The 23,926-nt window shown below is 41.3% G+C and overlaps 1 protein-coding gene across 1 annotated transcript in view; it reads right to left on the reverse strand.

Moving 5' to 3' along the window:
* LOC143160171 (nucleolar complex protein 2 homolog) overlaps nucleotides 1–23,926 on the reverse strand; it is a 124,888-nt gene that overhangs the window by 88,877 nt on the left and 12,085 nt on the right. The window lies entirely within an intron of this gene.

A 23,926-nucleotide genomic window follows, 5' to 3' on the forward strand; every position in this document is an offset into this window, starting at 1 on the left:
GGTCTGTACACATAAGTTATGGTAGATCTTGTGGACAGACACAGCTTCCTTTGGAAAGTTCAACTTATACATAGAAGCAGGAAAAACAGAAGCTAGAAGGAGTCCATACTGTTCTGCTTGTCCATTGATTACTTTTGGAAGCAGACTATCTGTTTTAGGAGACATAATGTCTTTAAACAGAAAAGTGAACCATTTTCTTGTTATGAAGTTCTTTACAGGGCCCTAGATATATCATGTCAGAAGATACCAGATTCAGAAGATATCAAGATTTTCTACCAGTATTTTGAACTGGACAGATGAGAGCAAACTTGAATCCAAGAGCTGTAAACCCACCTTAGGTTTATCTTAATATGACCTTAGGCAAAGCTTTACACTAGTGTAGTGCATAGCTTATCTGGCTCCCCCTCCATATCTTTGCCTGTAGATGCCATGTGTTGGAATCTGTTTACAAATAAAACACTTACGTCTTTAATTTTTGTCTTTTTTTAAAAATTATTTCTTCCTGGGAATCCTATATGTTACATTTTGCCTGCATAATTAGATAGCTTTTTAAAAACTGTAATATATATAGGCACATGTGTTTATATATGATACCTTTAATATAAGATATCCCTTTTAAAACTTAGCTGTGGTGGCTAAAAGAAAAAAACAACATAAAATCAAGTCTTAGGAACCGAATCTGCCTGGATTATTACATTTTCTCTTTACAACATAACTGAGACACTTTGTTCACTCTTTAGGCCACTGAGGTATACTGAATATTCATTAGAATATGATATATGCAAGGACATTTAGAATATTCCCCCCCCCCGGAGACAGTATCTAGTTTAGAAACCTCTAGCATGTTTTAGCAATTCCTCTCAGATTTACATTTTGTACTTATTGAGAGACTCATCTATTAATGCATGCCACAACTGTTTATTGTAGTCACTAGTTTTTCATACTTCCACTCCAAGTGTGAAATAAAAGAGCAGAAATTAATATAATTTACAACAATGTGCACCTTAAACAAGTAACTGTGAGTTTTTTGCTCTGACAGCACACTGTTTTAAAGGACCATGTTGCTCAACACAATCACTAATTTATTTTTGTGTATAGGATATTAATCAATACATGACATTCCTATTAGTTACTAAATTCCAAATGTCAAACAAGTCTGTTTTGATAAATACTTAAATATTTTAGGAAAAAATATTGACTAAGTGACAGGCTTATAGATGGTGAATAAAAATGAAATGTTTACTAGTTTTTTTGAATAGGGGGAAGAATAATGTATTTGCTGTCATTGCACACCAGCATTGCTCCATAAAGAAACAAATTCTTTGTCCACATCTGAAATCACCTCATTTGTTTTGTAAATATATATTTTCAAATAAATATATTAAAATGTTGAGTGTTAAATTGAAGAAAGTAATATGAAAGTGAGGAAAAGTAACAAAGTTAAGTCTGAGGTCTTGTCACAGTCTGTTAATGAACTGGATAAACTGAGAGACAGTATCTGTTAGTGAGGCAGAGGATATCATTACAATATATATATTAAAGCATATATTTATGTTTTTCTGCCTTGCAAAAAAGCATACATATCAGACACTGTTAGTGAACTTCTCGAGGTCCTCACCAAGACATAGGCCAAATTCCTTTCTAAATGAATGGGAATCATAGCTGAACAATACCTGTGTAGTGGCAGCAGAACTGGGAATTTTAAGCATTACAGATTAAAACAGTTATAGAATCATAGAATCATAGAATCTCTCAAGTTGGAAGGGACCCATAAGGATCACTGAGTCCAACTCCCTGCTCTTCTCAGGACCACCTAAAACTGAACCACATGACTAAGAACATCGTCCAGATGCTCCTTGAACTCTGACAGTCTGGGCGCCATGACCACTTCCCTGGGGAGCCTGTTCCAGTGACCAACCACCCTCTCAGTGAAGAACCTTCTCCTGATGCACAATCCGAACTTCCCCTGACACAGCTTCATTCCATTTCCTTGTGTCCTATCACTGGTCACCAAAGAGAGGACATCAGCACCTCCCCCTCCGCTGCCTCCCTTGAGGAAGTTGTAGACTGTGATGAGGTCACCCCTCAGCCTTCTCTTCTCCAAGCCGAACAAGCCAAGTGACCTCAGCCGCTCCTCCTAAGTCTTGCCCTCAAGACCTTTCACCACCTTGGTCGCCCTACTCTGGACACACTCTAATAGTTTGATGTTCTTCTTGTATTGAGGCACCCAAAACTGCACACAGTACTCGAGGTGGGGCCACACCAGTGCAGTGCAGAGTAGGACAATTGCTTCCCTTGACCGGCTAGCTATGCTGTACTTGATGCACCCCAGGACATGGTTGGCCCTTTTCATTGCCAGGGCACACTGTTGACTCATACTCAACTTGCCATCAACCCAAACCTCCAGAGCTCTTTCTGCAGGGCTGCTTTCCAGCCTCTTGTCCCCCATTTTGTATGTATAACCAGGATTACCCCATCCCAGGTGGAGAATCCGGCACTTGGTCTTGTTAAATTTCATATGGTTGGTGATTGCCCAGCTCTCTAGTCTATCCAGATCTCTCTGTAAGGCCTCTCTACCCTTAAGGGAGTCCACAGCTCCTCCTAGTTTAGTATCATTGGCAAACTTAATGTACATTCAATTCCTGTGTCCAGACCGTGTATAAAAAGATTGAAAAGAGCACTGGCCCTAAAGTTGAGCCCTGGGGAACCCCACTGGTGACTGGCTGCCAGCCTGATGTAATCCCATTTACTATAACTCTTTGAGCCCGACCTGTCAGCCAGTTGCCCATCCAATGCATTACGGACTTGTGTAGCTGTGTGTTGGGCATTTTGTCCAGAAGGACACTGTGAGAGACAGTATCAAAAGCTTTGCTAAAATCCAAAACCACCACATCTACTGGTTTCCCTTGGTCAGCTAGATGGGTGACCTTGTCATAAAAGGAAATTAAGTTAGTTAAGCAGGACTTTGGCCTGTTCAGGACACTGGTTGAGAGAGTCTCTTGGGAGACAGTCCTGAAGGGCAAAGGGGTCCAGGAAGGCTGGACATTCTTCAAGAAGGAAGTCTTAAAGGCGCAGGAGCAGGCTGTCCCTGTACGCCATAAGAAGAATGGGCGGGGAAGACGACCGGCCTGGCTGAACGGGGAGCTCTTGCTGGGACTCAGGAAAAAAAGGAGAGTTTACCGCTTGTGGAAGAAGGGGCAGGCGACTCAAGAAGAGTACAGGGATCTCGTTAGGTCGTGCAGAGAGAGAATGAGAAAGGCAAAAGCCCAGCTAGAACACAATCTGGCCGCTGTCGTTAAAGACAACAAAAAAAGTTTTTACAACTATATTAATGACAAGAAGAGAGCCAAGGAGAATCTCCATCCTTTATTGGATGCGGGGGGGAACATTGTCACTGAGGATGAGGAAAAGGCTGAGGTACTCAATGCCTTCTTTGCCTCAGTCTTTAACAGGCAGACCAGTTCTCCTCAGGGTACTCGGTCCCCCGAGCTGGAAGACAGGGACGGCGAGCAGGATGAACCCCCCATAATCCAAGAGGAAGCAGTCAATGACCTGCTATGCCACCTGGACACTCACAAGTCTATGGGGCCAGATGGGATCCACCCGAGAGTGCTGAGGGAGCTGGTGGAGGAGCTTGCCAAGCCGCTCTCCATCATCATTTATCAGCAGTCCTGGTTAACGGGGGAGGTCCTGGACGACTGGAGGCTTGCCAATGTGACGCCCATCCACAAGAAGGGCTGGAAGGAGGATCCGGGGAACTACAGGCCTGTCAGCCTGACCTCGGTGCCGGGGAAGATTATGGAGCGGTTCATCTTGAGGGAGCTCACAAGGCATGAGCGGGACAACCAGGGGATCCGGCCTAGCCAGCACGGGTTCATGAAAGGCAGGTCCTGCTTGACCAACCTGATCTCCTTCTATGACCAGGTGACCCGCCTAGTGGATGAGGGAAAGGCTGTGGATGTGGTCTACCTGGACTTCAGCAAGGCCTTTGACACTGTCTCCCACAGCATTCTCCTCGAGAAGCTGGCGGCTCACGGCTTAGACAGGTGGACTCTTTGCTGGGTCAAAAACTGGCTGGACGGCCAGGCCCAGAGAGTTGTGGTGAGTGGAGTTACATCCAGTTGGCGGCCGGTCACGAGCGGTGTTCCCCAGGGCTCAGTTTTGGGGCCGGTCTTGTTCAATATCTTTATTGATGATCTGGATGAGGGGATTGAGTGCAACCTCAGTAAGTTTGCAGACGACACCAAGTTGGGCGGGAGTGTTGATCTGCTGGAGGGTAGGAAGGCTCTGCAGAGGGACCTGGACAGGCTGGATCGATGGGCCGAGGCCAACTGTATGAGGTTCAACAAGGCCAAGTGCCGGGTCCTGCACTTGGGCCACAACAACCCCATGCAGCGCTACAGGCTTGGGGAAGAGTGGCTGGAAAGCTGCCCAGCAGAGAAGGACCTGGGGGTGTTGGTCGACTGCCGGCTGAACATGAGCTGGCAGTGTGCCCAGGCGGCCAAGGCGGCCAATGGCATCCTGGCCTGTATCAGAAATAGTGTGGGCAGCAGGAGTAGGGAAGGGATCGTGCCCCTGTACTCGGCCCTGGTGAGGCCGCACCTCGAATCCTGTGTTCAGTTTTGGGCCCCTCACTACAAGAGGGACGTTGAGGTGCTGGAGCGTGTCCAGAGAAGGGCAACGAGGCTGGTGAGAGGTCTGGAGAACAAGTCTTATGAGGAGCGTCTGAGGGAACTGGGGTTGTTTAGCCTGGAGAAAAGGCGGCTGAGGGGAGACCTCATCGCTCTCTACAACTACCTGAAAGGAGGTTGTAGTGAGGTGGGTGTTGGTCTTTTCTCCGAAGTAACAAGTGATAGGACGAGAGGAAATGGCCTCAAGTTGCGCCAGGGGAGGTTTAGATTGGACATGAGGAAAAATGTCTTTACTGAAAGAGTGGTGAAACTTTGGAAGAGGCTGCCCAGGGAAGTGGTGGAGTCCCCATCCCTGGAGGTATTTAAAAGACGTGTAGATGAGGCACTTAGGGACATGGTTTAGTGGGCATGGTGGTGTTGGGTTGACGGTTGGACTCGATGATCTTAGAGGTCTTTTCCAACCTTAATGATTCTATGATTCTATGACTTTCCCCTCGTGAACCTGTGCTGGCTATTGCCATTGACTGTATTGTCTCTCAAGTGTTTTTCAGTAACTCCCAGAATAACCTTCTCCATAATTTTTCCTGGCACTGAAGTGAGACTGACAGGCCTGTAATAACCAGAGTCTTTCTTCTTACCCTTCTTGAAAATTGGGACAACATTTGCCATCTTCCAGTTGACTGGGACCACTCCAGACTCCCAAGACCATTGAAAAATAATGGAGAGAGGTCCCACAATGACATCGGCCAGGTCTTTCAGCACCCTGGGATGAATCTCATCAGGCCCCATAGACTTAGGTGCATCCAGCTGGAGCAGCAAGTCTCAAAAAAGTTCAGGGTTGGCTGGGAGTTTACCATCCCCCTAGTCACGGTCTTCCAACACAGGGCTCTGGGGGAGATATATCATATCTAAGAATTGTGTTCTATATTAACAAGTTATTTATTGGCTTCAGGTTTAATACATATTATAAGAAATTTCTCTTTTTCTTACATTTCAAGTTTTTCTGAATGTTAGCTGAAGTCTAAAAGATAAAGAAATATAGTACTTTGGAATTGGAACCACCATGTTTAAGTACCATGTCACCTGTGTTATTGTCCTGCCAGGGAAGTCTTTCAGTTATTGCTACCTTTGAAAAAAAATGTAGCACTCACTAGTAGATTAAATGCATAAATCCACCACAAAACACAGTGAACTGCCAATAATGGTGTTTTGTGTTTACTGGCTTGTGGTGGGTTAGCCTTGACGAACAGCTGAGGTCCCACCCAGCTGCCTGCTAACACCCATCTCTCAGCAGGATGGGGGTAGAAAATAGGAAGAACAGGAATGGCAATGCCTTTGCCTTCTGCAGCTTGGGAGGTGAGGTTCGAGCACTTCCTGGTAAGCAAGACCGAGGCAAAAAAGTCATTGAGTACCTCCACCTTCTCCGTGTCCCGGGTAACCAGGTCTCCCATTTCGTTCTGGAGAGGGCCCATATTTTCTCTTGTCTCCCTTTTATCCCCGATGTACCTATAGAATCTTTTCTTGTTGCCTTTGACGTCCCTGGCCAGATTTAATTCTATCAGGGCTTTAGCTTTCCTAACCTGATCCCTGGCTGCTCAGACAATTTCTCTGTATTCCTCCCAGGCTACCTGTCCTTGCTTCCACCCTCTGTAGGCTTCCTTTTTGTGTTTGAGTTTGCACAGGAGCTCCTTGTTCATCCATGCAGGCCTCCTGGTGTTTTTGCCTGACTTCCTCTTTGTTGGGATGCATCACTCCTGAGCTTGAAGGAGGTCATCCTTGAATATTACCCAGCTTTTATGGGCCCCTCTTCCCTCCAGGGCTTTGTCCCATGGCAGTCTACCAAGCAGATCCCTGAAGAGGCCACAGTCTGCTCTCCTGAAGTCCAGGGTAGTGAGCTTGCTGTGCGCCCTCCTTGGTGCCCTCAGGATCTTGAACTCCACCATTTCGTGGTCACTGCATCCCAGGCTGCCCTTGAGCTTCACATTCGCCACCAGCCCCTCCTGGTTGGTGAGAACAAGGTCCAGCATAGCACCTCTCCTCATTGGCTCCTCTACCACTTGGAGAAGGAATTTACCATCAACGCATTCCAGGAACCTCCTGGATTGCTTATGCCCTGCCGTGTTGTCCCTCCAACAGATATTGGGGTGGTTGAAGTCCCCCATGAGGACCAGGGCTTGTGAGCGTGAGGCTGCTCCTATCTGTCTATAGAGGGCCTCATCCGCTCGGTCTGCCTGGTTGGGTGGCCTGTAGCAGACCCCCACTGTAATGCCACCTGTCCCTGCCTTCCCTTTAATCCTGACCCACAAGCTCTCGGTCGGCTCCTCATCCACCCCCAGGCAGAGCTCCATGCACTCCAGCTGGTCATTGACATAGAGGGCAACACCCCCTCCTTGTCTCCCCTGCCTGTCCTTCCTAAAGAGCCTGTATCCCTCCATCCCAACACTCCAGCCATAGGAGCCATCCCACCACGTCTCCGTGATGCCAATGAGGTCGTAGCCCTGCAGGTGTGCGCACGTCTCTAACTCCTCTTGTTTATTCCCCATGCTACGTGCATTTGCATAGAAGCATTTAAGTTGGGCCCCCAATGAAGCTGTCTTACTGGCTGGAGTTCCTTTGTGCTGCTCTTCAGGCGCTCTCCTGCTGACCTGTGTTCCTTCCCCAGGCTCTGGGCATCTATTGCTGGCCCTGGCATCAAACTGGTAGGAGTGGGATGGATTGAGGTTCCCCTCCCTCGGCATCTCTGGTTTAAAGCCCTCTTCACCAGCTTGGCAAGCCCAAGACTGAAGATGCTCTTCCCCTCCTCTGACAGATGGACCCCGTCAGCCCCCAGCAGACCAGGTTTCTCAAAGCGAGTCCCATGGTCTAAGTAGCCCAACCCCTGGCTGGGGCACCAGTCCCGTAACCATTTGTTGACTCACCAGATTCGACTGGCCCTTTCAAACCCCTTCCCTTTGACCGGCAGGATTGATGAAAAAGCCACCTGTGCTCCTAAGTTCCCTTACCGCCGCTCCCAGGGCTCCATAGTCCTTCTTGATAGTCCTCAGACTGCTCCTGGCTGTGTCCCTGGTGCCCACGTGAAACAGCAGCAGCGGATAATAGTCAGTGGACTGTACGGGGCTTGGCAGCCTCTCGGTGATATCCCTGATGCAAGTCCCCAGTAAGCAGCACACCTCTCTAGAGAGTGCGTCCAGTCGGCAGATGGGTGCCTCCGTACCTCTCAGAAGAGAGTCGCCTACTACTGTCACCCGTCGCCTTTTCTTAGCGGCGCTGGTTGTATACGGGGGGCAGATGGGGCTGCGTTACTCAGCTCCAGCGCTTCTCCTGGTGTGACAGGACTTTCCTCTTCAGCCTGCAGAGCGGTGAAGCGGTTCTGCAAGGACACCTCAGGCTTTGGGGAAAGTCTCTTCCTCCTGCTGGTCCTTGCCTTTGCAACCGTCCATTCTTCTGCATTAGTGTCCCCCCTGCTCCCTTCTGCGTGTGCCGGTGGGGGAGTTTTTGGCTGTTTGGCCATGGGCTGCGGGTCCGCTGCAGACTGCGCTTGGAACCAGCTATCTAGTTCCTTCTCTGCCTCCCTGATGTTACACAGTCTTCTCACCACCTCCTGCAGCTCAGCCACCTGCTGCAGGAGGTCCTCCACCTGGGCACACCTTTTGCAGGCAGGTCTGTGCCTGTCCCTACCCCAGGGGAGAGGTCTAGGCACTTCCTGCAGCCTGAGGTCTGCGCTGCAGCCTCTCCCTTCAGAGAAAGATCTTAAGGATGGAGATGCCCAATATATGGCCCTTAGTCAGGTCTATCAGTTTCAGAGAAGTGAAAGTTCAGAGTTAGCTGTGTGTCCAGGATGTCCTGTTACTAGGTCTTGACTACTCTTCAGACACTTGACAGTTGCCTTTCTTTTTTAGGAAAAGACTGTAAGAGAAACCTAGACAACATTCCTGGTAACTACTCTGATAATCATCTACTGATGTCAGAAGTCTAAAGCAGGAGAGATGTTGCCTCTAAGTTGCTAAAGGCAACTCAGGCAGGAAAAGAGGGCAGTTAAGTTGAATATTAGCATGGTGCTTAAATTCTGGCAGTTAGCAAATGAAATGTCTTAGTACATCTAAAAGCTTGTCCCTAGTTTTAATTCTACCCTCACTGAAGTGAATTATAAACCTCACAGGGCTTCCTAGTGCATTCAAACAAACTTATGAATGTTTTATTCTGTGTGTTTGTGTTTTTCATTTTTCCACGTCAGCTTTGATTTGTTTCCAAGAGACTTGTCTTGCTTTGTTGTGATGGCTGATTGTTGGAGCAATGCTATTTCCTCTTGCCCGATATATTTTCTTTTCTGTCTGTCTTTCATTTATTTATTTTTGCCCCTTTTTTTTTTTTTTTGGTCACTATTGTTCAGCAGCTCAGCAGAATTGGAGATTATGCTTACTGTTGTCCACACAGTGCTTCATACCTCTCTTATGATCTCATTGGTGGCTTTCCTAACTGGTCAATAAAATATTCTTTCTAGACAGCACACAGCAAAGCCTAACACATGTTTAGACCTCAAGGGAAGACTGTATCTAATGGGTCAATTATCAAAGACATTTGAGGTGTTGCTGACTTCTACAGTTTAAACTTTTGACAACTACTACTTTATCTTTCATGCTTCATCAAAATTTCCCATGCTATCACACAGTAAAGAGTTAAGAAATATCACACAGAAAAACTGTCAATAGCCCATGCTTGATATTTTCTTGCATGTAATGACATTCAGTGTTGACAGGTGGAAAATATGGAATTCCTATGATGGATCTTAGTGCAACATTATCTCCCTTTCACATGTTAGTATGAGAAAATATTTCCTTCTATTACAATTTCAAGATACAACTCCTGATTTTCTGTGTTGTTTTTTTTTTTCTAAACACTATTAAACAGGTTTTTGTTCCCCTACCAAGATTTCATTGATCACAATGGAATACTTATTTCAATATATAATATTTTCTATCTGTAAATGTATTAAGGAGGTGACATAAAACCAAATGAAATGTTTGGAAAGATCCCTGTTAGCATCAGGGTGGCTTGATTAGAAGATTGTCATTTGACCAAAACAGAAACACCCTGCCCCCTGCAAAAAGCCCCATTTTTTAACTAGCTGAACATATATTTTAAAAGCAGGAGCTATATGACCACTTCTTTTCACTAAGATTTTAAAATAGATCATATATTTTAAAATAATAGTGCATTTGTTACAGGTCATTCTCAAATAGCCAAATGAATATTCTTTATAAAATTATTCAGATGACTCTAAAACTTCATGCAAACATTCTTTGGGCCCTGATAAAAAAGAAGGAATATTAACAGCACAAAATAAACAAAATATAGTTCACTCACCAACCCATGAGGGAAGCCTGGTAATGAAAACAGAAGTCTGTGAAGAACTGATTTTCCCATCCTTTTATCAGTGGATTTATTAGCAGCTCCATGTATTAAACATAACAATGTGAATTTTTAGTAAGATTTCCAGTGTGTGGACTGGGTGTTGAATGGCCATGATGACATTCAAGAAGCATTTTTTAAAGTTAATTTTATTTATAGTCACAAATGAACAATAATACACAGATTAAAAATGTCATAAGAAAAAATGCCAAGCTGATAAGTTAATCAAAGGGGAAGAGAGGTCACCTGAACTCTTGTTCTATTGAAACAAATTAATGCATAACAAATATAGAAGCTGTCCATCCCATCCTTCTTCTTATGAGCTGGAAGTGGAAGGAGGCAGATGCACACTCCTGTTCAAAGCAGGAAAGAAAGATTGGGAAACACTGTCTTTCTCATTGAGAAGTTGGGGGGGAGTGAGTCATTTCCTGCTCTACATCTCTGTGAACAGCTCAGATTAAGTACTGTGGTCACTCAGGTGGAGGATGCTTTCAGATGGAAGCCTTTTGTCCCCATTCCACTTGTCTACCTTTCTTTCTTGATGTAGATTGTTTATAGTAGCTTGCTCTTTATTTTGTCATCATAGCACTAAATCTTCTTGATACCAAAGTTACTGAGAGTTCTTGAGATAGCAATTTCAAGCTGTGACCTTAGCATGGGCCTTTAATAAAACCAAATGCTTTTATCAAGGCTTCCTTCTCCCTTCCTTGTTCTTTGTCTTGCTTTCCATGATTGGAAACTCGGTATATTTCCAGGTGACCGACGTGGGCTACCTGAGGCTCCAATCCCTCCAGTTCACTGCAGCATGTCCAGCAGGTAGATATAAATACAGCCTGGAGACTACACAACTATTTTACAGCACAGTACCAGAGAAATGAAAGACAGCTGCATGCAAACTCCAGTCTATATTTATAGATGTAGAATCTCATTCTACTAGATCAGAATCTGATGATACACTTCTTTGTTTTTTTCCTACCATATAATCCCATGCAGATGTTATAGGAGATAAAAAAAATGTTTCAGAGATTTGCTGGATCTTTTTTTTAGTACATTCTTCTATGAAAGTCTGAATAAAAATATCATAATATAGTCAACACTTATTATTTCCTAATATTGATTGAGAAAATTTTTGCTCATTAATCAAGGTTTGCCCTAGCATGGAATGCGTGAATGCTGCAGTCTGAAAATTTTTAGGCAAACTTTAGCTGAATCTTTTACACTGTGCAAGGGACAGATCTGAATTTTCCTATGAGATCTCATGAAACTGAATTCTTCTCATCAGTAAGGCTGAAAAAGTATTTTAGAAGAGCTTGCTCTTATATTGTGGATTGTAAATAATCCGTTCCACTCTAGACTAGAATAGTAATGACTGATCTGTAACACTCCAAGCTTTTATTGTGGATGATACATATTTATAAAATACACTGAGGCTTTTTTTAGCTACCACCAGTGTAAGATGTTTTATTTCTTTATAAAATTACCATTATGAGCAATCTGCAGAATATTGTTGGGGAGGCAATTTGTCACTGGTGCTGACTTTAGTTCAGAGTATAAGTATAGATGTAATATATGCATAAATTCACAACTTGTGAGTCCTTGTGTGGCTACTGTTCAAAGACTCATGAGGCATAGGATGGGGAAGAGTTTGTTTGTTTGTTTGTTGGGGGGGGGATGTGTATTTGATTGACAGCAAATAAAATAAGATTACCTAATACCATGAACTGATATAAAACACCCTGATCAAAATTGGAAAAATTAGTATAAGCATCTAAAAGAGTTATGATTAAGAAGGAAAAGATAAATTTAAACTGATTAAAATTAATTTTAAATAAAAAAATATTGATTTATGTATTTTACCAGTTTTGTTTGATCATGTTAATACTTTCACTGAAAGCACTTTGACCTGGAGATAAAGTGAGCCATTTTCCATGGAAACAAAGCTTAACACAATCATATCCTAACTGTATCCAAGTTTAATTCTGTATGATTGTAATTCCTCTGCTGTAAATGTAACTCTGGTCATTTTAGACAGTCTCCTTATGGAATGAAATATAGAATTTATACTGACATTGTCATTCGGTTTTTACTTACATTCTTACTGAGGTCCAAATATTTCCATTTAGGAGACCAAGCCAGACCAGCCTTATCTGAACATTTAGAAACTGCTGAGGATTTATATCATGAAACAATTAATATCTCTTGTAAGATATTCTGCTTTAAGCTTTGGAGTAGGAAGATAGCCATGAGAAGATTAAAAAAAAGAAGTTAACTTGCATCTTCTTTGTTGAATTACAAATAAGTGGTAGTGTACATTTTAAATGTTTAATTTAAATAAAATAAACTAGAATGTACCCGTTACAGCTCTCTTGTTGCTATCCTTTCGTATGGCTTGCTGACTTTTTCCTGATGGAGATGAAGAAGAGCTGTTCTGGAGTGAACTGTCTTCACATCCACAAATCTCCTCCTAAAAATGTTACATTTGCTTACAAACTAGATTTTTGCAATTAGCAGAGGGAGACCAAGTAGATGAACATGAGCATTTATGGACATGGGAAGGTTAATTGAGTGAGTTCCAGATTCTCTGGGGGTGCCAGTTAGACCATGATGGGAAAGAAAATACAAATGCTTAGTAGTTGATTGTATATCAGCATACTTTAGCTCCTGAACTGCAGGTGGATCTGCTGGCTTGGTCCTGAGATCTCACTGGTTCTTGGGTGAGTACATGCTCCCGTTCACATAGTCTCAAACACAGTTTTTTGGCATGCTTTTCTTGTTCAGTATAAAGATTTAAATGTTGTATTTTACCTCTAATCATAATGGTATAGGTGGTCATTAGAATTTGTATTCCCATCTAGGAAACTGTCTAAAGACTATTCCTATATCTGTATACCAAACTTGTATATATGTTCATATATATATGCATGTCTGTGTGTGTGTATATGAATGTACATATATATGTATGATATCTATTTTTTTTCAGGGTACCTGTCACAGTAGGGAAGAGGTAACTGCCATCAAATTGCTCTAGAAATAATGGCTGCATGAATACATTTAGACAAAACTATAATATGAAGGCATTGTTTCTTTAAGTTTGTATTCTTAATAAAAGCTATACAATGTTAAATTACAAGGTCAGTTGAAAGCTCCAAAAGGGGTTTATCTTCACCATTTTGATCACTGTAAGTTTAGAATTCAGAATTAAGTTAGTGTGGTTTGTACAGGTTTAATTAACTATAAGAGAAGGTTACTGTAAAGGTTAATTAAGATCTACCTCCTATGACTGTAAGGAAACACTTTATGGTAAGTACTTCAAAAGGAATTGTTTCCTATAAAAGCAATCAAGCGTTTTATATTTAGTGGTTTAACACGGGGGGAAAAAAAAAAAAAAAAGCTTTTTATGATTTACTTGAAAGCCTGATAATCATAAATGTTACTTTGTCATTTACCAGCAACACAAGAAAGATAAAACCAAATTATTTGTAGTGTTTTAGCTGGAACTTTCTATATCTGTTTCAAAGCACTTGCTCTATGTCAGCTAGGCATTGGCTAATCCTTTGAATGATTTTTATAGTGATTAAAGTGGGCTGGTGAGACAAAACCAAAATAGATTCCTTGGCACTCCACCAGCAGGCAACAAGAGTGCATGTCAAATATACAGCTTTTCATCTTTGAGAAAATTCATCCTCAAAGGTGACTTCTTTCACAAAGAAAACAATAATTAATCAGATAATTATGTTGCTGGCTAACCTTCTGAATTGGCAGGAAAATTACATTTTATTTAAAAATTATTTCCCCAGAACTTATAAAAATGGTAAAAGGGAATTATTCAGAAAAAATTGTTTGTAGCACATATTATCAACTACATATAACATCTAAACTCTGAGTCACTTGCAAGCATTCCCTTAGGATAATCAACACTATTAACTTCTGTTTTGTTTGTTTTTTTTTTAAATAATATCCATTCTGTGGAAAGCTGATGGTGCAAGATAAGGTGCTGATGATGTATTACTTCCAAGTTTGATTTCCTTTTTGAAAACACTTTAAAATACTGCATCAGAGCATGGATCCATGTACATTAACACTTGTACAGTATACAGGTTTATAGCTAAGTTGTCTAGAATCTCTTTAGAATTAATACCATTAGCACTTGTACAGTGGGATTCATTTGCTTTATTTTAGAAATTAACTTAGGATGAGGTGACTTGTGCCATAATATTGCCTAATTATTGAGAGTAAAAATAGAGACCTCTACATTTGATCAGATAAGTCCTACCCACATGTTTCCATTTATTTTGTGTTCTTTGCAAGTTTTGATATGTATGATTCGGGTTGAAAAGCTAGTGTTTTTCTAAGAACCAGTCTGATAACATCTAGAGTCTCCACTTCCACATTTCTACACGAGGAAACTCTCATACAGGGAAATGGGAGCTCCATCTAGTTCAATTTATAAAGTTCCATCAGAAGGACACTTTGTCAAGCGTATAAGAGGAAATGTGGGTAGAGCAATCCAGAAATAAAGGATGTTGGCAGATAAGTCAGCCCTTCTTTACCATTAAACAAATATTTTTATCCCCGTATCACTTCCTATTTACCTTAATTCCTTAGACAATGTGTTACTTGTCATGCTGTCAGGCTGCTGCCACCCAATGATTTTTCCTTCCTTTTGTGTTTTTACTATGTTTGTTTGTTCAGAAACCCTTTCACGTTGTCAGCCTGATGAGATTTTTGAGTGTGGTCTTTCCTGCTTCAGGACAAGAACGTAAGAAATCAATATGAAAGACTATGTGGGACTGAGGGAAAAAGAAACACTGTTATAAAGCTGCCTCTTCTTTTCCTAGTTATTCAGATAGCCTGGATTTTGTTTCCTTCTGCCTGTGAAAACAAATGCAGAGGGCCTTCAACCTAATACATACCCTTTCTTTCAAACACAAGTTATATCTGTGGTTGAGAGTCTCGTAAAAAAATTCTTGTCTCAGACTATTCATGAAGTTACAGAGACTGAACCTAGCCTTATAATTGGAACCAAACTGATGTTATTCATAAAATTTTAGGTAAAGCCAGCTTTTTTCCTATTCTCATATTTTAATCGATCTTCCTTACTCACAGAAGTAAAAATATGTATAAAAATATTACATATATATATTGCTGAAAGTTATCACTTATTGCTAGAGCCCAAGCAACTGTTATGGTTCAAAATATACACAGAGTGAAAGCTTGTTATTTTTTTATAAGGTATAAAGCAACACTATGAGTAAGACATTTTAAGACATTTCACCTTGCATTTTAAGGCAAGGTGAAGAGTTAATGCTAGAAATTCTAGATATGACAAACTGAGAGCACTAAAGCAAGGAAAACAAAAAAAGGTATGCCTTTCATGATTGTAAATACATTTGAATTTAAATTTGGTCCCTAACATCATTAAATTCCTCATAAAACAGTAAAAAAAATTAAAAAAGAAAAAAAAGCCAAAATCAAAACAAAACCTTCAAAAAATCTTCTCACTTCTTACAGAGTACTGGTGTATGTTTGTAACAAGCCATAGCATCCTTTTTGTAGGTGTAATTTATGCCTTAAAAGTTCTGTCTCTTTTTACTTCCATTTTGTATTTGCAAAACTGAATTTCAAGTATGATTCTAACTACCTGAATATGTAATTCCAATTTGAGACTCAGCATATTTCTGAAAAAACGTCTGCTTAAATTTGCAAATTAAGCCTGATTTGTAAGTCTGTGAATAATACAAATTGGCTTTGATCAGTAAAAAGAACTACTATAATTGTACTGACCTCTGTTGTGAAAAAAAAATCAAATAGATGGAAACAGACCAAGGGAAGAGACAAGAAAAAGAAAGCGGCAAGCAAAATTTATTTCCAGTTACTACAAACTAATCTTAAAGTTCAAGAGAATAAAATGTTTCCATGTCTTGGCAGACTTTGATTTACAGGATTGTCTAAGAAATGCATTGCATTTCCTTCCTGCTCTCTTACTGTCTTTATCCCAACTCATGACCCCTGGAACCTCTTATTGTGTTTACCCCTGCCATCCTACACTCACGATCTATCCCTACACTAATGAAAAAGCCAGCTGAGCCTGAAGCAATTGTCCTCCCAAGAGGAAAAGTTGTGTCACAGACATTGAAGACTCCCTCCTGTGGAGGATGGTGTCACTCATCTACTGACCAGACTTGTTGCTTGCTAGGGTCTCAGATCCAGGATGTTTTGGAGAGACTATTAGAGGCTTATCTAATTCGCTGACTTACACACATGTTGTTCATCCAGTGGGAATCAATGATACTGCTAAAGATGACCTTAAACACATCAAGAGTGACTGTAGAGCTCTGGGAGCTAGGATAAGGGTGTAGAGGCCAAGGCCATGTTCTCTTCAGTCCTGCCAGTGAGAGAGAAAGGCTTAGCTAGGTAGGAGTGGATGCATCTTGCAGGTCAACACCTGGCTGTGCAGGTGGTGTCACAGGGCATTGGCTCTTCTGAGGAATGAGAACTGCTGCATGGGGACTGTATTGGGTTTGCGTGGCAAGGTTTTGGTAGTGAGGGGGCTACAGGGGTGGCTTCTGTGAGAAGCTGCCAGAAGCTGCCCCCATGTCCGATGGAGCCAATGCCAGCCGGCTCCAAGATGGACTTGCTGCTGGCCAAGGCTGAGCAAATTAGCGACGGTGGTAGCGCCTCTGTGATAACATAGTTAAGAAGGGGAAAAACTCCAAAAAGAGGAGTGAGAATATGTGAGAGAAACAACTCTGCAGACACCAAGGTCACTGAAGAAGGAGGGGGAGGAGGTGCTCCAGGCACTAGAGCAGAGATTCCCCTGCAGCCCATGGTGAAGACTGTGGTGAGGCAGGTGTCCTGGTTTCAGCAGGGATAGAGTTAATTTCCTTCCTAGTAGCTGGTACAGTGCTGTGTTTTGGATTTAGGGTGAGAACAAAGTTGATAAGGCACCGATGTTTTAGTTGTTGCTAGGTAATGCTTACACTAGCCAAGGACTTTTCAGCTTCCCATGCTCTGCCAACTGGGAGGGCTGGAGGTGCACAAGAAGCTGGGAGGGGGCACAGCCAGGACAGCTGTCCCCAACTGACCAGAGGGATATTCCATACCATGTGACGTCATGCTCAGTATATAAAGTCGGGGGAAGAAGAAGGAAGCAGGGGGGACCATCAGAGTGATGGCGTTTGTCTTCCCAAGTAACCGTTATGCATGATGGAGCCCTGCTTTCCTGGAGATGGCTGAACACCTGCCTGCTGATGGGAAGTAGTGAATGAATTCCTTGCTTTGCTTTGCTTGTGTGCACGGCTTTTTCTTTCCCTGTTAAACTGTCTTTATCTCAACCCACGAGTTTTCTCACTTTTACCCTTCCAATTCTCTCCCCCATCCCACTGGGGGAGAGTGAGCGAGCGGCTGTGTGGTGCTTAGTTGCCAGTTGAGGTTAAACCACAACAGCAGGCTGTTCTCCCTGCAGCCCATGGAGGTTAATGGTGGAGCAGATATCCACCTACAGCCTGTGGAGGACCCCAAGCCAAAAACAGGTGGATGCGCCTGAAGGAGGCTGTGACCCTGTGGGAAGCCCACGGTGGAGCATGCTCCTGGCAGGACCTGTGGCCCTGTGGAGAGAGGAGTCTACACCGGAGCAGGTTTGTTGTCAGGACTTGTGACCCTGTGGGGGACCCATGCTGCAGAAGTCTGTTCCCGAAGGAGTGGACCCTTGTGGAAAGGATCCACGCTGGAGCAGTTCGTGAAGAACTGCACCCCGTGGGAAGGACTCATGTTGGAGAAGTTCGTGGAGGACTGTCTCCCATGGGTGGGACCCCATGCTGGAGCAGGGGAAGAGTGTGTGGAGGAAAGAGCGGCAGAGACAACATGTGATGAACTGACCGCAACCCCCATTCCCCATCCCCCTGCGCCGCTTGGTGGGAGGAGGTAGGGAAGCTGCGAGTGAAGTTGAGCCTGGGAAGAAGGGAGGAGTGGAGGGAAGGTGTTTTAAGATTTGGTTTTATTTCTCATTACCCTACTCTGATTTGATTGATAATAAATTAAATTAATTTCTCCAAGTCAAGTCTGTTTTGCCCATGACGGTAATTGCTGAGTGATGTCCCTGTCCTTATCTCGACCCGTAAGCCTTTTGTTATATTTTCTCCCCCTCTATCCAGCTGAGGTGAGGAGGGGGAGTGATAGCGTGGCTTGGTGGTCACCTGGCAGCCAGCCAAGGTTAACCCACCACAGGGACATAGTCCATCTGAAAAAGTGGGAAAAGAGTATCTTTGCCAGCAGGCTTGCTAATCTAGTGAGAAGCGCTTTAAAGTGACCTGAAGAGAAGACATAGATAACAGCGAGAATGTAACTTAGGGAAAAATATGATAGGAAAGACTCTCAAAATTCCAGCAATTAATTGGAGCTGAAACTGCTGAGGGACATAAAAGGCAACTGGAAGGACTTCTGTATGGATTTTGGCAGAAAAAGGAAACCTACACCAAAATTGAGGCGTACTGTTCAATGGGGCAGGAAACCTAGTGACAAAGAACATGGAGTGGTCAACATACTTGATGACTTCTTTGCCTTTTTTTAATTGGTAAAATTTGCTCTCGGGCCTCCTCTGACACTACTAGCAGAGTGTAGTGGGAGTGAAACATTGCCCACAGTGGAGTAAGATAGGGTTAGGGAACACTTATAACTGGATGTTCATAAGTCCAGGTGGGATACATCAAGGGGTGCTACAGAAGGTGGCTGATGACATTGTGAGGCTTCTATCATCTTTGAAAGATCATGGTGATCAGGTGAGATACCTGATGATGGAAAGATGGTAAATATCACATTTATTTTCAGAAAAAGGAAGAAGGAGGATCTTGGGAATGACAGGCTTATCAGTCTAACCTCAGTCCCTTGAAAGATTGTGGAGCAAATAATGTTGAAAACCATTTCCAAGCATGTGAAGGACAAGAAACTGTTTGCAAATAGACAGTACATATTTATGAAGTACAAATTATTTGTGACCAATATGATTACCTTCTACAACAGGAAGACTGGCTCAGTACCTGGAGAGGAAGCAGTGGCTGTTCTACATTTTGACTTTAGCAAGACCTTTCACATGTTCACCCAGACTAACCTTATGGCCAAATTGGAGAAGGTGGGTGAGAACCAGCTGGACTGCTAGGATCAAAGGGTTTTGACCAATGGTTCAAAATCGAACTAATTGCCAGTTGCCTGTAGTATCCCTCAGGGATTCATACTGGGGCAGATAGAGTTTAATTTTTTTTTTTTTTTTTTTTTAGTGACCTGGCTGATGGGATAGAGTACACTGTCAGAAAATTGATGGACAATACTGAATTGGGAGGAACCATCAAGAAACTGGAAGACCCATTCAGAGGGTCTTCAAAAGGGTGGAGAAATGGCCTAACAGGAAATTCATGAACTTCCAAAAAGGCACATAAAAAGTTCCCTGTATGGAATGAAATACCCCCATGCAGCAGCATTGGCAATGGTCCATCTTGCTAGAACTCAGCTTTGCAGGAAAGGACCTTGCGATTCTGGTGGACAAGAATTCAACATGAATTGGCAGTGTGCCTTGCAGCAAAGAGGGTCACAAGCATGTTTGTTTGCACTAACAAACTAGTTAGTTTGCACTAACTAGTATAGCCTACAGGTCCAGCTAAATGGTTCTTCCTCTCTCTTTGGCATGCGTGAGACCACATATGGAGTCCTGTGTGCATTTTTGGGCTCCCCACTTTAAGAAGGACATTAATATAATAACGCTGACATAAGTGAGACCAGTGGAGGACCACCAAACAGGTCATGGGGCTAAAGAATATGACATATAAGAAGAGGCTGAGAGACCTGGGTTTGCTGAGCCTTAAGAAGAGAAAGTTAAAGGGACACTTCATTGCTTTCTTCAATTTCCTAATAGGAGTATATAAAGAAATGAAACCCGACTCTTCTTCCTGAAAGTGCATAGTGATAGGATGAAAGACAATGGACACATGTCCAAACATGGGAAATTATGATTAAGAGGAAAAAAGAAATCACTGTGAGAGTGGACAAACACTAGAACAAGTTATCTAGGGAAGTTGTGGAATACTCATCCTCAGAGGTGTTCAAAGCTTGACTAGAAATGCCCTGAGCAACCTGATCTAGTTCAACCTGGTCTGAGCTGGAGTTTGGACTTTATGACCTCTGCAGGTCCCTTCCAACCTAAATTGTTCTATGATTCTGTAACTGAATACATTATTCAGTTTTCTCCCTCATTTGCACATTCTAAGTCTAACAAATCTTTTAACACTAAAAACTTGAAATAAATGAAAGTGAGAATTTAACTCTAACTTTGTAATTTTATGGTCCAAATCCTTTTCATCTTAATACAAATTAAGACTCTCCCTTTAGTCACAGAGAAGGCTTAAACCAGACTATCAGGCTTTGTTTGCTGAATATATTGTGGTAACACCAAAATGAGTGTTTTTAAACTCTATATGCAGGTCTTCTTTCATTTCAAATATAAAGATTCTTTTAGCCATAAGGTTTTATGCAAGAAATTTTGCTATATGAGAGCATGAAGAACCAGAAGTTTACTGAGTTCCAGGATTTGCATCTGTTAAAATTCACAGCTGGTTTTGGTATAAGCAAATAAAAATTATATGTTTTTATAACAATGACATTTTACTTACTCAACAAAGAATGTTGTGATAATCATATAAACATAAAAAATACATAATTTGCCCTCTCACTTTTCTGGAAAAAGTTATGTGATATTAACAAACTACCAGCTGTTATCAGGTGGTATTTTTTATGAAGTAGTTACAACCCAATTAACATATCCAAATGATCCTGTTATGGTTTATTAGGGTTCATAGTATCTTTATAGTTCTTTTCTCCCTATGTTTGTTCTACTTTGGCTGTGTAAGCATATACCATTTTTATTTCAAAGCACTTGTTAAAAAGGAGCTCAGGTGATAACAGTTGCCAATTTTAGGGGTACTCATTCAACGTAAATATGTTTGGTACCTTTACAAGGAGTCTTTGGTGAGATCAAAGCCACTTAACCAGAGTACTTAACTTTTACCCAAGGTTTCTTTAAAGTAGTTTCTTTAACATGAGGGAGTTAGTACCGGTGTAGTAAACGTAAATTATAAAATCTTCCAGAGGAAGCTAATGCTAATGGTAATGCCTTTTTATCTTTAAAAAAAACAACCAACCAAACAAAACCCCCCTAAATTTAACTGGGTATGTAAAAGTAGCTACCACTTATCTAGTCTCCAGTAGGATTATGTCATATCATATAATTTTCAGTTATCAAAGGTTGACAAAATTATATTGCTGCTATAATTCTAAGGCTTTTTTTGAAGGAAAGTGGTTGAAAACATTTTTTTACACAGTTTTAAGATCAAATGTTGACAAATCAATTAAATTTTGGTTTATGTTATGCAATATTAGAGCTATACAATGAGCTGATAGCAAATGCTACTCTCATTTTCCACTTATTAGGGAGGTGGAAAACATCAGACACATTTCTATATTTCCACAGTTTGAAGCATAAATGGCCATACAGAAATAAATTTCAAATAATCTTCTTCCCCTCCCTCCCCTTCCCCTCAGAAAAAGAGTTAAACATGGCTGGCAATTGGGGGGGGGAGGGGGAAAAAAAAAAAAAAAAGCAGCCTACCAGGATGCATCAGTTGAACTACAGACAAAAATTAGAATGAAATACTTACTAGCTGTAAATATATTATTTATTTAACAAGATTATATATGTTACTATGATATACTTTTTTTGTTCTGTAAAAGCCACTTTTTTTTGTATCTTCACATTTTCTAACATAAAAATAACAAGTTTTCCTTCATTCTTAGAAATACTGCTATAAACACTTTTACAATAGTCTCCTGTTGTATGCTGTCTTTTATCTGATGATATAACATCAGTAATTGAGAAACATCATCCACATAAAATACAGCAGGTGTAACTGTAGTTATTGATATCTTTGCTGATTGACAGAGAATACTTTCTCCACTTTTTTCATGAAGTATTTTGTTCTTCTTGGATAATGTAACATATAACCTTATGCAGTTTCATGATATCATTATAATTATTATGCTCATGATAGTTATGACTATAACTGGAACAACTTAACAGGAATTCAGCCTTAGACTACATGTGGTACAAACTACACCATGACAGATAGCTATTGGGAGAATTGATAATTTTTTTCATTTTAAAGTTCACCTTTAGATGCCAAAAGCATGAACATACAGGATGATTCTATCTGCAGTTCTCTTAGAATTCAGGTCTCCTTCTTGCTCTCTACTTTCTTTCTTTCTGAAGTATTTTTTACAAGATTTGAAAAGAGTTTTAACACCTTCCAGTATTAAAAGTTCTAAAGAAATTCATACTACTACTGCTTGAGATCAGAGCATAGTATTTGATCTCAAACAACTGGTGGCTTGGGAAAATGAGACAGCTTTCAGCAATGACAGCTCACATTCAGTTTTGAAGTGCAGAACAGTGAGTAGTTACATTATTCTCTCAGTCATTTCCAGGTTTTTACCTCTGTCTCAGGTTCTTCATCCATCAAAACATCATATTAGTAAAGGTTCTAAAAGAAATACCAGCACAGGTTTTTTTTGTAGGAGTCTTCCTCTTCAGTGCTCTTCTGAAAGTCATGCTGGCCTGTGCCTAAGCTCAAAAGAACCCTTCTCTTTTTTTTTGTTCCACACACACCTCTGAAGCTCACCTTAATATCTTCACTAGCTGGGAACATGCCACAAGCAGCTAATCCCTGTAAGAACTAAAGTACTCCTCTATTTATAAGTTACTGATACTGGAATGTGCTTTCCTGAAAGCCAGGGAATAGCCTTCATAAATGAATTCTAGGCCGTGACAAAAGAGCCTACTTGATAATGCGCAACAAAATATATTCTGCTTTCTGTACTCACTCAACATTTCCAGTAAAGCAAAGAAGCTCACCTCCATAGTAATTTTCTCCAATTTTTATTTCTTTATTTCTTTTTTTTTTTCATGCTCTTTCATTATTTTAAGGTTGTGAATGTGAAATACAGAAGTTTAGACTAATATTACATTTTAACTGGCAAAATATTAAACTTTAATCTGTATTTTTTTCTTTAAGATGTGCTATCAGGCCTTGTCCAAGACACTAAAAATGAAGAATTTTACCATGCATTTTTTTCTTAGAAAACACTCTTTTTGGTTGAATGCTATAAAAAAGCAAGATTTAATCATCAGTTAGAACTTTAATGTTGCTATGTGAAGGTTTGATTGATTGAAGTTTCCCCTTACTGTGACAAATGAATTAAATAAGTTTTGTGCCCTTAAAATACAAGATGTACAATCACTCCAAGGGACAGACCTTTTAAAAAAAGATGCATGGTCATCTTAGCTGGTTATACAACGGTGTGCTCTTCAGTCAAGACTTATCTGAGTGCATAAAAAGGAGCAAGTCTTAACAGCTGATAATTTGCAGTTTAATCATTTAGTGTACTGTAATTGCTGCTGCTGTCCAGCTGGAGTTCCACTGGCTTCTGTAGCACTCATGTGAAGAAGAATGGACCCCAAGCCAAGTCCCACTATCGTATTATGGCGTCTATCCTATAATTCTTTATAATTCATAGTTGTATTGTTCTCTAAAAGGCTCTAAAACCCTTTCCAAAAAGGAAAGGCCAAAGACATACTGTGAACAAGCAGAAAACAAATTGACAAAACAGTCATGGAGCATCCATAACAGTTTAAGCTGCTAGTTTTACATGTAAATATTAGAATAAATGGTAGAGAAATTGGCAAAATAACTGGGAAATAAAGGAATAAGAGTGGGAGTAGAAAAAAAGAGAAAAAAGGTGAAGAAAGGCAGTTCCACAAGAATGAACCTCATAGTTCTGTCTCAGAC

The sequence above is a fragment of the Aptenodytes patagonicus genome, chromosome 1, assembly GCF_965638725.1.
Source record: "Aptenodytes patagonicus chromosome 1, bAptPat1.pri.cur, whole genome shotgun sequence".
Classification (NCBI taxonomy): domain Eukaryota; kingdom Metazoa; phylum Chordata; class Aves; order Sphenisciformes; family Spheniscidae; genus Aptenodytes; species Aptenodytes patagonicus.